Source organism: Neophocaena asiaeorientalis, unplaced genomic scaffold, assembly GCF_003031525.2.
Source record: "Neophocaena asiaeorientalis asiaeorientalis breed wild unplaced genomic scaffold, Neophocaena_asiaeorientalis_V1.1 scaffold318, whole genome shotgun sequence".
In the NCBI taxonomy this organism is placed as follows: Eukaryota; Metazoa; Chordata; class Mammalia; order Artiodactyla; family Phocoenidae; genus Neophocaena; species Neophocaena asiaeorientalis.
Window position 1 is genome coordinate 898,759 of NW_020173761.1, and position 12,469 is coordinate 911,227.

Genomic DNA, 12,469 nt, shown 5'->3' on the forward strand with positions numbered 1-12,469 from the left:
TCTATCGTACTGGAATCTTAGTTCCCCGACCAGGGAACAAACCCAGGCCCCCTGTAGTGGGAGTGCAGTGTCCTAACCGCTGGACTGCCAGGGAATTCCCTCATCTTGCACTTTTATGTGATGGAGATAGAGTCTTTCCTTAAATCTCATGAACCAACCTCTGCTGGCTTCAAACTTTTCTTCTGCAGCTTTTTCACCTCCCTCTCAGCCTTCATAGAATTGAAGAGAGTTAGGATCTTGCTCTGCGTTAGGTTTTTGCTTAAGGGAATGTTGTGGCTCATTTGATCTTCTATCCAGACTACTAAAACTTTCTTCTTATCAGCAGTAAGGCTGTTTCACTTTTTTATCATTTATGTGTTCATTGGAGTTGCACTTTTAATTTCCTTCAAAAACTTTTCCCTTGCATTCACAATGTGGCTAACTGTTAGTGCAACAGGCCTAGATTTTAACCTGTCGTGGCTTTTGACATGTCTTCACTAAGCTTAATCATTTCTAGCTTTTGATTTAAAGTGAGAGATGTGTGATTCTTTCTTTCAGTTGAACACTTAGAGGCCACTGTAGGGTTATTAATTGTCCTCATTTCAATACTGTGTCTTGGGGAAGAGGGAGGCCTCAGGAGAGGGAGAGAGGTGGAGAATGGCGGTCTGTGGAGCCGTCAGAACACGTACAAGATTCATCAAGTTCACTGTCCTATGTGGACATATTTCTTGATGCCCCAAAACAATTCATAGATCATCATAACAGATATAGTAATAAATAAGAATTTGAAATATTGTGAGAATTACTAAAATGAATTGCAGAGACATGAATTGAGCAAATGCTGTTAGAAAACAGTGAAGATAAACTTGTTCAACACAGAGTTGCAACAAATCTTCAGTTAAAAAGAAAAGCAAGTCCATTCTCTACGTCTGCATCTTTATGCCTGCCCTGCCACTAGGACACAGTGGGGGAAGGGGAAGCTGGGACAAAGCAAGAGAGTAGCGTTGACATATATACACTACCAAATGTAAAATAGATAGCTAGTGGGAAGCTACTGCATAGCACGGGGAGATCAGCTCGATGCTCTGTGACCACCTAGAAGGGTGGGATAGGGAGGGTGGGAGAGAGGCTCAAGAGGGAGGGGATATGGGGATATATGTATACATATTGCTGATTCACTTTGTTGTACAGCAGAAACTCACACAACATTGTAAAGCAATTATACTCCAATAAAGATATAAAAAAAAATCAGTATCTGCAAAACAGTAAATTGAAGTGCAATAAAATGGGGTATACCTGTATAAAAATTTAGTTTAAGATAAAGTTAACGCTTGAAGGAAGCAGGAAGAGGAAGAATGATTCAATAAAAAATCCTGAAAAAGTGTTTTAATTATTGAGAGGGGAGAAAAAGTTCAGTTCTTTACCTCATAACGATTTAGCTCCCCTGCCCTCATCTGGGCCTGTTGCCTCTAATCCAGAGACTATGTGTTTTATTCATTTCAGGGGATAAATCTCCCATTCTGCTGTTTCAAGAAGAAGAAGCAATCTGAGAACTTGACTGATTTAGATTTTCAACGAATGTTGTTGGATATTTGAATATTTCATTCCTTTTTATTGCTGAGTAGCATTCCATTGTATGAACATATCACAATTTTTTTTTTTTTTTGCGGTACACAGGCTTCTCACTGTTGTGGCCTCTCCCGTTGCGGAGCACAGGCTCCAGACGCGCAGGCTCAGTGGCCATGGTTCACAGGCCCAGCTGCTCCGCAGCATGTGGGATCTTCCCGGACCGGGGCATGAACCCGTGTCCCCTGCATTGGCAGGCGGACTCTCAACCACTGCGCCACCAGGGAAGACCCATATCACAATTTTTTAAATCGATTTACCTGTTAATAGACATTTGGGTTATTTCAGTTTGGGGCTAGTATAAATAAAGCTGCTATGTATATTTATGTATAAGTCTTTGTATAGAAACATGCTGTCATTTCTGTTGACTAAATATCTAGAGTGGAATGACTGGATTGCATGGTAGTTCAGTGTTTGAGAGTTGTGGTTGATTTACATCCCTGTCAACATTGGTATGTGAAGTATTCTTAATCAGCACCACTGTAATAGATATGAGTAGTATCTCATGGTTTTAATTTGCATTTCTCTCAAGACAAATGATGTTGAGCACCTTTCCATGTTCTTACTTGCCATGTGTATATCTTCTTTGCTGAAGTATCTGTTCAAATCCTTTGCCCATTTTTTTTTTTTTGAATATTGCCCTCAGGTTCACAGCTGCTAAATTATTTTATTTTATTTTAATTTTGGCTGTGTTGGGCCTTCGTTTCTGTGCAAGGACTTTCTCTAGTTGCGGCGAGTGGGGGCCACTCTTCATCGCAGTGCGCGGGCCTCTCACTATTGCGGGCTCTCTTGTTGGAGCACAGGCTCCAGACACGCAGCCTCAGTAGTTGTGGCTCACGGGCTTAGTTGCTCCGCTGCATGTGGGATCCTCCCATACCAGGGCTCGAACCCATGTCCCCTGCATTGGCAGGCAGATTCTCAACCACTGCGCCACCAGGGAAGCCCTGCCCATTTTTTTTTTAAGGTCATTGATTTTTTTATCTATTATGGATCAAAGAATAGAAAAGAAAATGTGATTTGCAAAATTTTTCTCCCAGTCCCCATTTCCTTTTCATTCTCTTAACAGTGTCTTTGAAGAACAGAAGCTCATAATTTTGTTAAAGTCCAATTTGTCAAATTTTCTTGTGTGGGTTGTGCTTTGGTATTAAAATCTAGAAAATTTTTTGCTTAATCCAAGGTCACAAAAATTTCCCTGTACATTTTCTTGTAGAAGTTTTATGGTTTTAGGTTTTGCTTTTAGATCTATGATTTATTTTAAGTGAATTTTTGTATATGGTGTGGTGAGGATATACAGTTTTGTTTTGGATATGGTATGGCCTAAGGATATCCATTTGTTCCAACACAACTTTTTGATAAGACTGTTCGTTCTTTAATGAATTGCTGTTGCACCTGTGTCAAAATCACTTGCATATATGTGTAGGTGGACTTTCTATTCCTCTGTTCTCTTCAAATAATCTATCTTTAATACCATACAATGTCTTGTTTACTGTAGTTTTATCATAGTCTTGAAATCAGGTAGTGTAAGTATCCAACTTTGTTCTTCTTTTTCAGAGTTGCTTTGGCTATCCTAGGTCCTTTGTATTTTCATATGAATTTCCGAGTTAGTGAATTTCTACAAAAAAAGCTTGCTGGGATTCTGATTGCATTGTATTGAATCTAAAGATAAATCTGTGGAAAATTAACATCATAAAAATATTTAGTCTTCTGATTCATGAACTTGATATTATCTCACCATTTGTTTAGGTCCTCTTTAACTTTTCACAGCAATATTTTGTAGTTTTTAGTGTACAACTTTGTACATATTTTGTCAAATTTATTCTTAAGTATTTAATATTTTTCTTGATATTGTAAATGATATTTTAAAAAATTTTGACTTCTAATTGTTCTTTGCTAGCATATAGAAATATAGTTGACTTTTACCTATTGAGTTGTTTCTTGCAAACTTGCTAAACACACTTTTTTGGTTGTGTTTTTTTTGTTTTTTTTTTGAGTAAGGTTTTCCTTTTTTTTAAACATTTTATTTTGAAATAATTTTAGATTTATGGAAGTATTATGAAGAAAGGTCAGAGAGTTCCCTATATTTTTTACAGAGGTTCCCCTAATTAAACACAATTTTAATTTTAGTAGCTTTTTTTGTAGATTTCATAGGATTTTTTACGTACATGACTATGTTGTCTTCAAGTAAAGATAGATTTTCTTCTTTCTTTACAATCTGGATGTCTTTTATTTCCTTTTCTTTTCACTGCATTTCTAGCCACTACATTGGCTAAAATCTCTGGTACAAAAAAGTTTTTTGACTGCGTACATTATAGTTATTGGTGGTATATGACAAGGTAGGGCTCTCTGAGCCTCTCCCATTCTTTAAGTGGTCTGGGATTGAAACTGTATTGAGAATGGGAGATTCTCAGTGTGTTGGGAGATTGAGTTGGGGCAAGGACTCCCCAGCAGCTGAGCATATCTCTATTCCTCTCATGTTCTCGCTGTGGCTGGTGGCCCAGAGGGCTTTTACTCCTTGGAGGCCATGTGGATCATCAGTCCACTGCCCTATTACTGTAGCCAAATTCATGGTCCTACCAGGAAATGAGCTTGACAAAGTGGTTATTGAGGGCAATGCAAACGACGGTATCAAGGGTGAAAGAGTGGGTGTCACTGGTAAAGTTGCAGGAGACAGCAAGATTTTCGGTGTAGCCCAGGATGCTCTTTAGTGGGCCCTCTGATGCCTGCTTCACCGCCTTTTTGGTGTCATTATATTTGCAACTTTCTCCAGATGGCAAGTCAGATCTATGATCATCATACTGTTGGTGGGGACACAGAAGGCCATGCCAGTATGCTTCCTCTTCACCTCAGGAATGACTTTGCCAACAGTCTTGGCAGTGCTAGTAGATGCCAAAATGATGTTGTGGGAAACCCTGTGGCTGTCACTGTATAGTTTCCCAGAGGGGCCATCAATTTTCAGTCTTCTGGGTGGCAGTGATGGCATTGACTGTGGTCATGAGTCCCTCTACGATGCCAAAGTTGTCATGGTTACCTTGGCCAGGGGTGCCAGGTAGTTGATGGTGCAGAAGGCATTGCTGACAATCTTGAGGGAGTTGACATACTTCTCATGGTTTATGCCCATCACAAACATGGGGGTTTCAGCAAAAGGAGCAGAGATGATGACCCTTTTGGCTTCACCCTTCAAGCGAACCTTAGCTTACTCCAAGGTAGTGAAGACATGAGTGGACTTCACCATGTATCCAGCAGCAGCATCACCCCATTTGACATTGGCAGGATCTCATTACTGGAAGATGGAGATGGACTTTTCATTGATGACAAGCTTCCCAGTTTCAACCTTGACTGTGTCATCAAACTTGCCATGGGTAGAATCACATTGAAACATGTAGACCATGAAGTTCAGGTCTATGAAGGGTCATTGATGGCAACGTTTTTCACTTTGCCAGAGTTAAAAGCAGCCCTGGTGACCAGATATCTGATACAGACAAATCCATCTACTTCGATCTTCACTATCATGTCTTAGGGATGCAGCTGGCACTGCACAGGAAAATCAGCTGTCTGTTGAATGAAGAAAAGCAGAGAGCCTCCGGAAACATGTTGAGTAGAAGTGGGAAACAGAGATAACTTGCCCTGTTCTTGATCTTAAGGGGAATACATTCAGTCTTTCATCATTAAGATTATGTTAGCTATAAGTTTTTTGTAGATGTATTTTATAGGTTGATGAAATTTCCTTCTATTCCCAGTTTAGTAACAGTTTTTATTAGGAATTGATGTTGGAGTTTGGCAAATACTATTTCCATATCTGTTGAGATAATAGTGATTTTTCTGTTTTAGTTTGTTAATATAGTAATTTATGAATGTTAAAACAAATTTGCATTCCTGAAATAAGCTCCATTTCATCATGGTGTAGTGTTCTTTTCATATATTGTTGGATTCAACTTGCTAGAATTTTGCTGAGAATTTTTGCTTCTGTATTCATGAGTGATATATTGATCTGTAGTTCTTTCTTGTCATATGTCTTTGGTGTCATAGAATATTAGGCAGTATTTGTGCCTCTTCAATATTTTGGAATGATTTTTGTAGAACTGATACTATTTCTTCCTTAAATATCTGGCGTAATTCCCCATTGAAGCCACCTGGACCTGGACGTTTTTATTTTGTTTTGTGGGGAACGTTTTGTAACCACAAGTTCAAGTTCAGTTTCCTTAATAGATGTAGGGCTATTCAGGTTATCCTATTTTTAAAAATGAGTTTTGGTGGTTTGTGTTTTTCAAGAAACTTGTCCATTTCATCTAAGTTTTTTAATTTATTGGTATAAAGTTATTAAAAATATTCTCTTACTGTTCATATTTTTAGAATATGTAGTGATATTACCTCTCTGCTCCTAATTTAGTAATTTGTATCTTCTATTTTAATCCTTATCAGTTTGCCTATAGATTTTTAAATTTTATAGAGTATTTTAAAGAATCACTTTTTGATTTTATTGATTGTCTCTATTGTTATCCTGTTTTCTTTTTCACTGGTTTCCTTTCTTCTGCTTACTTTGGGGTTAATATGCTCTTCTTTTCCTGTTTCTTAAAGTGGAAGCTGAGGTGATCAATGTGGGACCTTTCTCTGATCTATCAGTGTCATTTTAATACTATAAATTTTTCTTTAGGTACTACTTTAGTTGCATCCCCAAAGTCTTGATATTTTGTGTTTTCTTTCTCTTTCAGTTGTAAATACATTCCAAAATCTTTTTGATATCTTCTTTGACTTACGTGTTATTCAGTTTCTAATATTTGTGGATATTAAAGATACCTTTTGGTGAACGATTTTTAATTTAATTGGAGTCAGAGAATATAGTTTTGTGATTTGAATCTTTTATTTTATTTTAAAATTTTTTAAAGCATCTTTATTGGAGTATAATTGTTTTACAATGGTGTGTTAGTTTCTGCTTTATAACAAAGTGAATCAGCTATACATATACATATATCACAATATCTCCTCCCTCTTGCGTCTCCCTCCCACCCTCCCTATCCCACCCCTTTAGGTAGTCACAAAGCACAGAGCTGATCTCCCTGTGCTATGTGGGGGCTTCCCACTAGCTATCGTTTTACATTTGGTAGTATATATAAGTCTATGCCACTCTCTCATTTCACCCAGCATACCCTTCCCCCTCCGAGTGTCCTCAAGTCCATTCTCTATGTCTTTATTCCAGTCCTGCCCCTAGGTTCTTCACAACCTTTTTTTTTAGTTTATAGTGAGCTGCATGAGCTGCTTGTATATTTTGGAGATTAATCCTTTGTCAGTTGCTTTGTCGGCAAATACTTTCTCCCGTTCTGAGGGTTTGCTTTTTGTCCTGTTTATGGTTTCCTTTGCTTTGCAAAATCTTTTAAATTTCATTAGGTCCCATTTATTTATTTTTGGTTTTATTTCCATTTCTTTAGGAGGTGGGTCAAAAAGGATCTTGCTGTGATTTATGTCACAGAGTGTTTTTCCTATGTAAAGATGTCTGTGCATTAATTTTGTATCCTTCTACTTTACCAAATTCATCGATTAGCTCTAGTAGTTTTCTGGTAACATCTTTAGGATTCTCTGTGTATAGTATCATGTCATCTGCAAACAGTGACAGTTTTACTTCTTCTTTTCCAGTTTGGATTCCTTTTATTTCTTTTTGTTCTCTGATTGCTGTGGCTAAAACTTCCAAAACTATGTTGAATAATAGTGGTGAGAGTGGACAACCTTGTCTTTTTCCTGATCTTAGAGGAAATGGTTTCCGTTTTTCACCATTGAGAATGATGCTGGCTGTGTGTTTCTCATGTGTGGCCTTTCTATGCTGAGGTAAGTTCCCTATGTGCCTGCTTTCTGGAGGGTTTTTATCCTAAGTGGATGTTGAATTTTGTCGGAAGCTTTTTCCGCATCTATTGAGATGATCGTATGGATTTCTCCTTCAATTTGCTAATATGGTTTATCACATTGGTTGATTTGCATATATTGAAGAATCCTTGCATTCCTGGGATAAACCGTACTTGATCATGGTGTATGATCCTTTTAATGTGCTGTTGGATTCTGTTTGCTAGTATTTGTTGAGGTTTTTTGTATCTATGTTCATCAGTGATATTGGTCTGTAGTTTTCTTTTTTGTGCCATCTTTGTCTTGTTTTGGTATCAGGGTAATGGTGGCCTCATAGAATGAGTTTGGGAGTGTTCCTCCCTCTCGGTATTTTGGAAGTGTTTGAGAAGGATAGTTGTTAGGTCTTCTGTAAATGTTTGATAGAATTCACCTGTGAAGCCATCTGGTCCTGGGCTTTTGTTTGTTGGAAAATTTTTAATCACAGTCAGAATTTCTGTGCTTGTGATTGGTCTGTTTATATTTTCTGTTTATTCGTGGTTCAGTCTTGGAAGGTTGTCGTTTTCTAAGAATTTGTCCAATTCTTCCAGGTTGTCCATTTTAGTGGCATATAGTTGCTTGTAGTAATCTCTCATGATCCTTTGTATTTCTGCAGTGTCAGTTGTTACTTCTCCTTTTTCATTTCTAATTCTACTGATTTGAGTCTTCTTTTTTTTCTTGATGAGTCTGGCTAATGGCTTATCTTCACAGAGAACCAGCTTTTAGTTTTTTTGATCTTTGCTATTGTTTTCTTCATTTATTTTTCATTTATGTCTAATGTGGTCTTTGTAATTTCTTTCCTTTTGCTAACTTCGGGATTTTTTTTTTTTTTGTTCTTCTCTAGTTGCTTTAGGTGTAAGGTTAGGTTGTTTATTTGAGACGTTTCTTGTTTCTTGAGGATTCTATTGCTATAAACTTCCGTCTTAGAAGTGCTTTTGCTGCATCCCATAGGTCTTGGGTCATCCTGTTTTCATTGTCATTTGTTTCTAGGTATTTTTTGATTTCCTCTTTGATTTCTTCAGTGATCTCTTGGTTATTAAGTAGTGTATTGTTTAGCTTCCATGTGTTTTTTTGCAGTTTTTTCTGTAATTGATATCTAGTCTCATAGCACTGTGGTCAGAAAAGATACTTGATACGATTTCAATTTTCTTAAATTTACCAAGGCTTGATTTGTGACCCAAGATATGATCTATCCTAGAGAATGTTCCATGAGCAGTTGAGAAGAAAGTGTATTCTCTTGTTTTTGGATGGAATTTCCTATAAATATCAATTAAGTTCATCTTGTTTAATGTGTCATTTAAATTTTGTGTTTCCTCATTTATTTTCATTTTGGATGATCTGTCCATTGGTGACAGTGGGGTGTTAAAAGTCCCCTACTGTAATTGTGTTACTGTTGATTTCCCCTTTTATGGCTGTTAGCATTTGCCTTATGTATTGAGGTGCTCCTACTTCGGGTGCATAAATATTTACAATTGTTATATCTTCTTCTTGGATTGATCCCTTGATCATTATGTAGTGTCCTTCTTTGTCCCTTGTAATGGTCTTTATTTTAAAGTCTATTTTGTCTGATATGAGAATTGCTACTCCAGCTTTCTTGTGATTTTCATTTGCATGGAATATCTTTTTTCATCCCCTCACTTTCAGTCTGTATGTGTCCCTAGGGCTGAAGTGGGTCTCTCTTAGACAGCATATATATATATGGGTCTTGTTTTTGTATCCATTCAGCCAGTCTATTTCTTTTGGTTGGAGCATTTAATCCATTTACATTTAGGATAATTATCGACATGTATGTTCCTATTACCATTTTCTTAATTGTTATGGGTTTATTTTTGTAGGTCTTTTCCTTCTCTTGTGTTTCCTGCCTAGAGAAGTTCCTTTAACATTTGTTGTAACGCTGGTTTGGTGGTGCTGAATTCTCTTAACTTTTACTTGTCTGTAAAGGTTTTAATTTCTCTGTTGAAGCTGAATGTGATCCTTGCTGTGTAGAGTAATCTTGGTTGTAGGTTTTTCCCTTTCATCACTTTAAGTATGTACTGCCTCTCCCTTCTGGCTTGCAGAGTTTCTGCTGAAAGATCACCTGTTAACCTTACGGGGATTCCCTTGTATGTTAATTGTTGTTTTTCCCTTGTTGCTTTTAATATATTTTCTTTGTATTTAATTTTTGATAGTCTGATTAATATGTGTCTTGGCATGTTTCTCCTTGGTTTTATCCTGTATGGGACTCTCTGTGCTACCTGGACTTTTTGAGTCTTTCGTTTCCCATATTAGGGACGTGTTCAACTGTAAAATCTTCATATATTTTCTCAGTCCCCTTCTTTTCCTCTTCTTCTTCTGGGACCCCTATAATTGGAATGTTGGTGTGTTTAATGTTGTCCCATGGGTCTCTGAGAGTGTCCTCCATTCTTTTCCTTCTTTTTTCTTTATTCTGCTCTGTGGTAGTTAGTTCCACTATTTTATCTTAGAAGTCACTTATCCGTTCTTCTGCCTCAGTTATTCTGCTATTGATCCCTTCTACAGAATTTTTAAGTTCATTTATTGTGTTGTTCATCATTGTTTGTTTGCTCTTTAGTTCTTCTAGGTCCTTGTTAAACGTTCTGGTATTTTCTCCATTCTTTTTCCAAGAATTTGGATCATCTTTACTATCATTATTCTGAATTCTTTTCCAGGTAGACTGCCTGTTTCCTCTTCATTTGTTTGTTCTGGTGGGTTTTTACCTTACTGTTTCATCTGTTGTGTGTTTCTGTGTCTTCTCATTTTGCTTCACTTACTGTGTTTTGGGTCTCCTTTTTGCAGGCTGCAGGTCCCTAGTTCCCGTAATTTTTGGTGTCTGCCCCCAGTGGCTAAGGTTGCTTCAGTGTGTTGTGTAGGCTTCCTGGTGGAGGGACTAGTGCCTGTGTTCTGGTGGACGAGGCTGGATCTTGTCTTTCTGGTGGGTAGGACTGCATCTTGTTCTGTGCTTTTGGGTGTCTATGACCTTATGATTTTAGGCAGCCTCTCTGCTAATGGATGGGGTTGTGTTCCTGTCTTGCTAGTTGTTTGGCATAGGGTTTCCAGCACTGTGGCTTGCTGGTCGTTGAGTGGAGCTGGGTCTTAGCCTTGAGGTGGAGATCTCTGGGAGAGCTTCACCATTTGATATTACATGGAGCTGGGAGGTCTCTGGTGGACCAATGTCCTGAACTCGACTCTCCCACATCAGAGGCCCAGCTCTGACACCCAGCCAGAGCATGAAGACCCTGTCAGCCACATGGCTCAGAAGAAAAATGAGAAAAAAAGAAAGAAAAATAAAATAGTTAAAATAAATTATTGAAAATTTAAAAAATTAAAAAGTAAGAAAAAAAAGGAAGAAAAATACAATGGATAGACAGAACCCTAGGCCAAATGGTAAAAGCAAAGCCATATAGACAAAATCATACAAAGAAGCATACACATACACACTCACAAAAAGAGAAAAAGGAAAAAAATATATATATATATTTAAAAAAAGGAAGAGAACAACCAAATCAATAAACAAATCTAATGATAATAAAGTCTAAATAGTAAAGTAAAATAAACATAAAACCAGAAACAAATTAGATGCAGAAAGCAAACCGCAAGTCTACAGTTGCTCCCAAAGTGTACTGCGTCAATTTTGGGATGATTAGTTGTCTATTCAGGTAATCTACAGATGCAGGGTACATCAAGTTGATGGTGGAGATTTAATCCGGTGCTCCTGAGGCTGCTGGCAGAAATTTCTGTTTCTCTTCTTTGTACTGCTCCTGGGGTTCAGGATTTGGCCCTGACTCTGCATGTAGGTCACCTGAGGGTGTCTGTTCTTCGCTCAGACAGGACGGGGTTAAAGTAGCAGCTGATTAGGGGGCTCTGGCTCACTCATTTGGGGGGGTTGGAGGGGTACGGAATGTGGGGAGAACCTGCAGTGGCGGAGGCCGGTGTGATGTTGCAACAGCCTTAGGCGCGCCGTGCATTCTCCTGGGGAAGTTGTCCCTGGATCACAGGACCCTGGCAGTGGTGGCCTGCACAGACTTTTGGGAGGGGAGGTGTGGATAGTGACCTGTGCTTGCACACAGCGTTCCTGGTGACTGCAGCGGCAGGCTTAGCCTCACGCCTGTCTCTGGTGTCCACGCTGATAGCCGCGGCTTGTGCCCGTTTCTGGAGCTCATTTAGGCAGTGCTCTGAATCCCTTCTCCTTGCGCACCCCGAAACGGTGTTCTCTTGCCTCTTTAGCAGGTCCAGATTTTCCCCAGACTCCCTCCCCGCTAGCTGTGGTGCACTAGCCCCCTTCAGGCTGTGTTCACGCAGCCAACCCCAGTCCTCTCCCTGGGATCTGACCTCCGAAGCTTGAAGCTCAAGCCTCAGCTCCCAGCTCCCGCCCGCCCCGGGTGGAGGGGGCAGACAAGCCTCTCGGGCTGGTGAGTGCTGGTCGGTACCAATCGTCTGTGCGGGAATCTCTCCGTTTTCCTCTGCATCCCTGTTGCTGCGCTCACCTCCGTGGTTCTGAAGCTTCCCCATGCCGCCCAACCCCCGTCTTCACCAGTGAAAGGGCTTCCTAGTGTGTGGAAACTTTTCCTCCTTCACAGCTCCCTCCCAGAGGGACAGGTCCCGTCCCTAATTCTTTTGTCTGTGTTTTTTCTTTTGCCCTCCCCAGGTACGTGGGGGCGTTTCTTGCCTTTTGGGAAGTCTGAGGTTTTCTGCCAGCGTTCAGTAGGTGTTCTGTAGGGGTTGTTCCATACGTAGATGTATTTCTGATGTATTTGTGGGGAGGAAGGTGATCTCCAAGTCTTAGTCCTCTGGCATCTTGTACGTCTCCCTTCTGAATCTTGCAGATTTATTGAGATTTATGATCCACAATATGGGATATATTGGTAAATGTCTTGTGTTCACTTGAAAAGAATATGTATTCAGGTATTATTGGATAAGTGTTCTATAAATGTCAGTTACGTCAAGTTGGTTGGTAGTGTTATTTAATTCTTGTATACCCTTAATGATTTTCTGTTTACTTGTC

The 12,469-nt window shown here is 39.1% G+C and overlaps 1 pseudogene; it reads right to left on the reverse strand.

The window, feature by feature from the left end:
• Positions 1–4,110: 4,110 nt before the first annotated feature.
• On the reverse strand, positions 4,111–5,106 carry LOC112403720 (glyceraldehyde-3-phosphate dehydrogenase-like; annotated as a pseudogene).
• Positions 5,107–12,469: the final 7,363 nt, after the last annotated feature.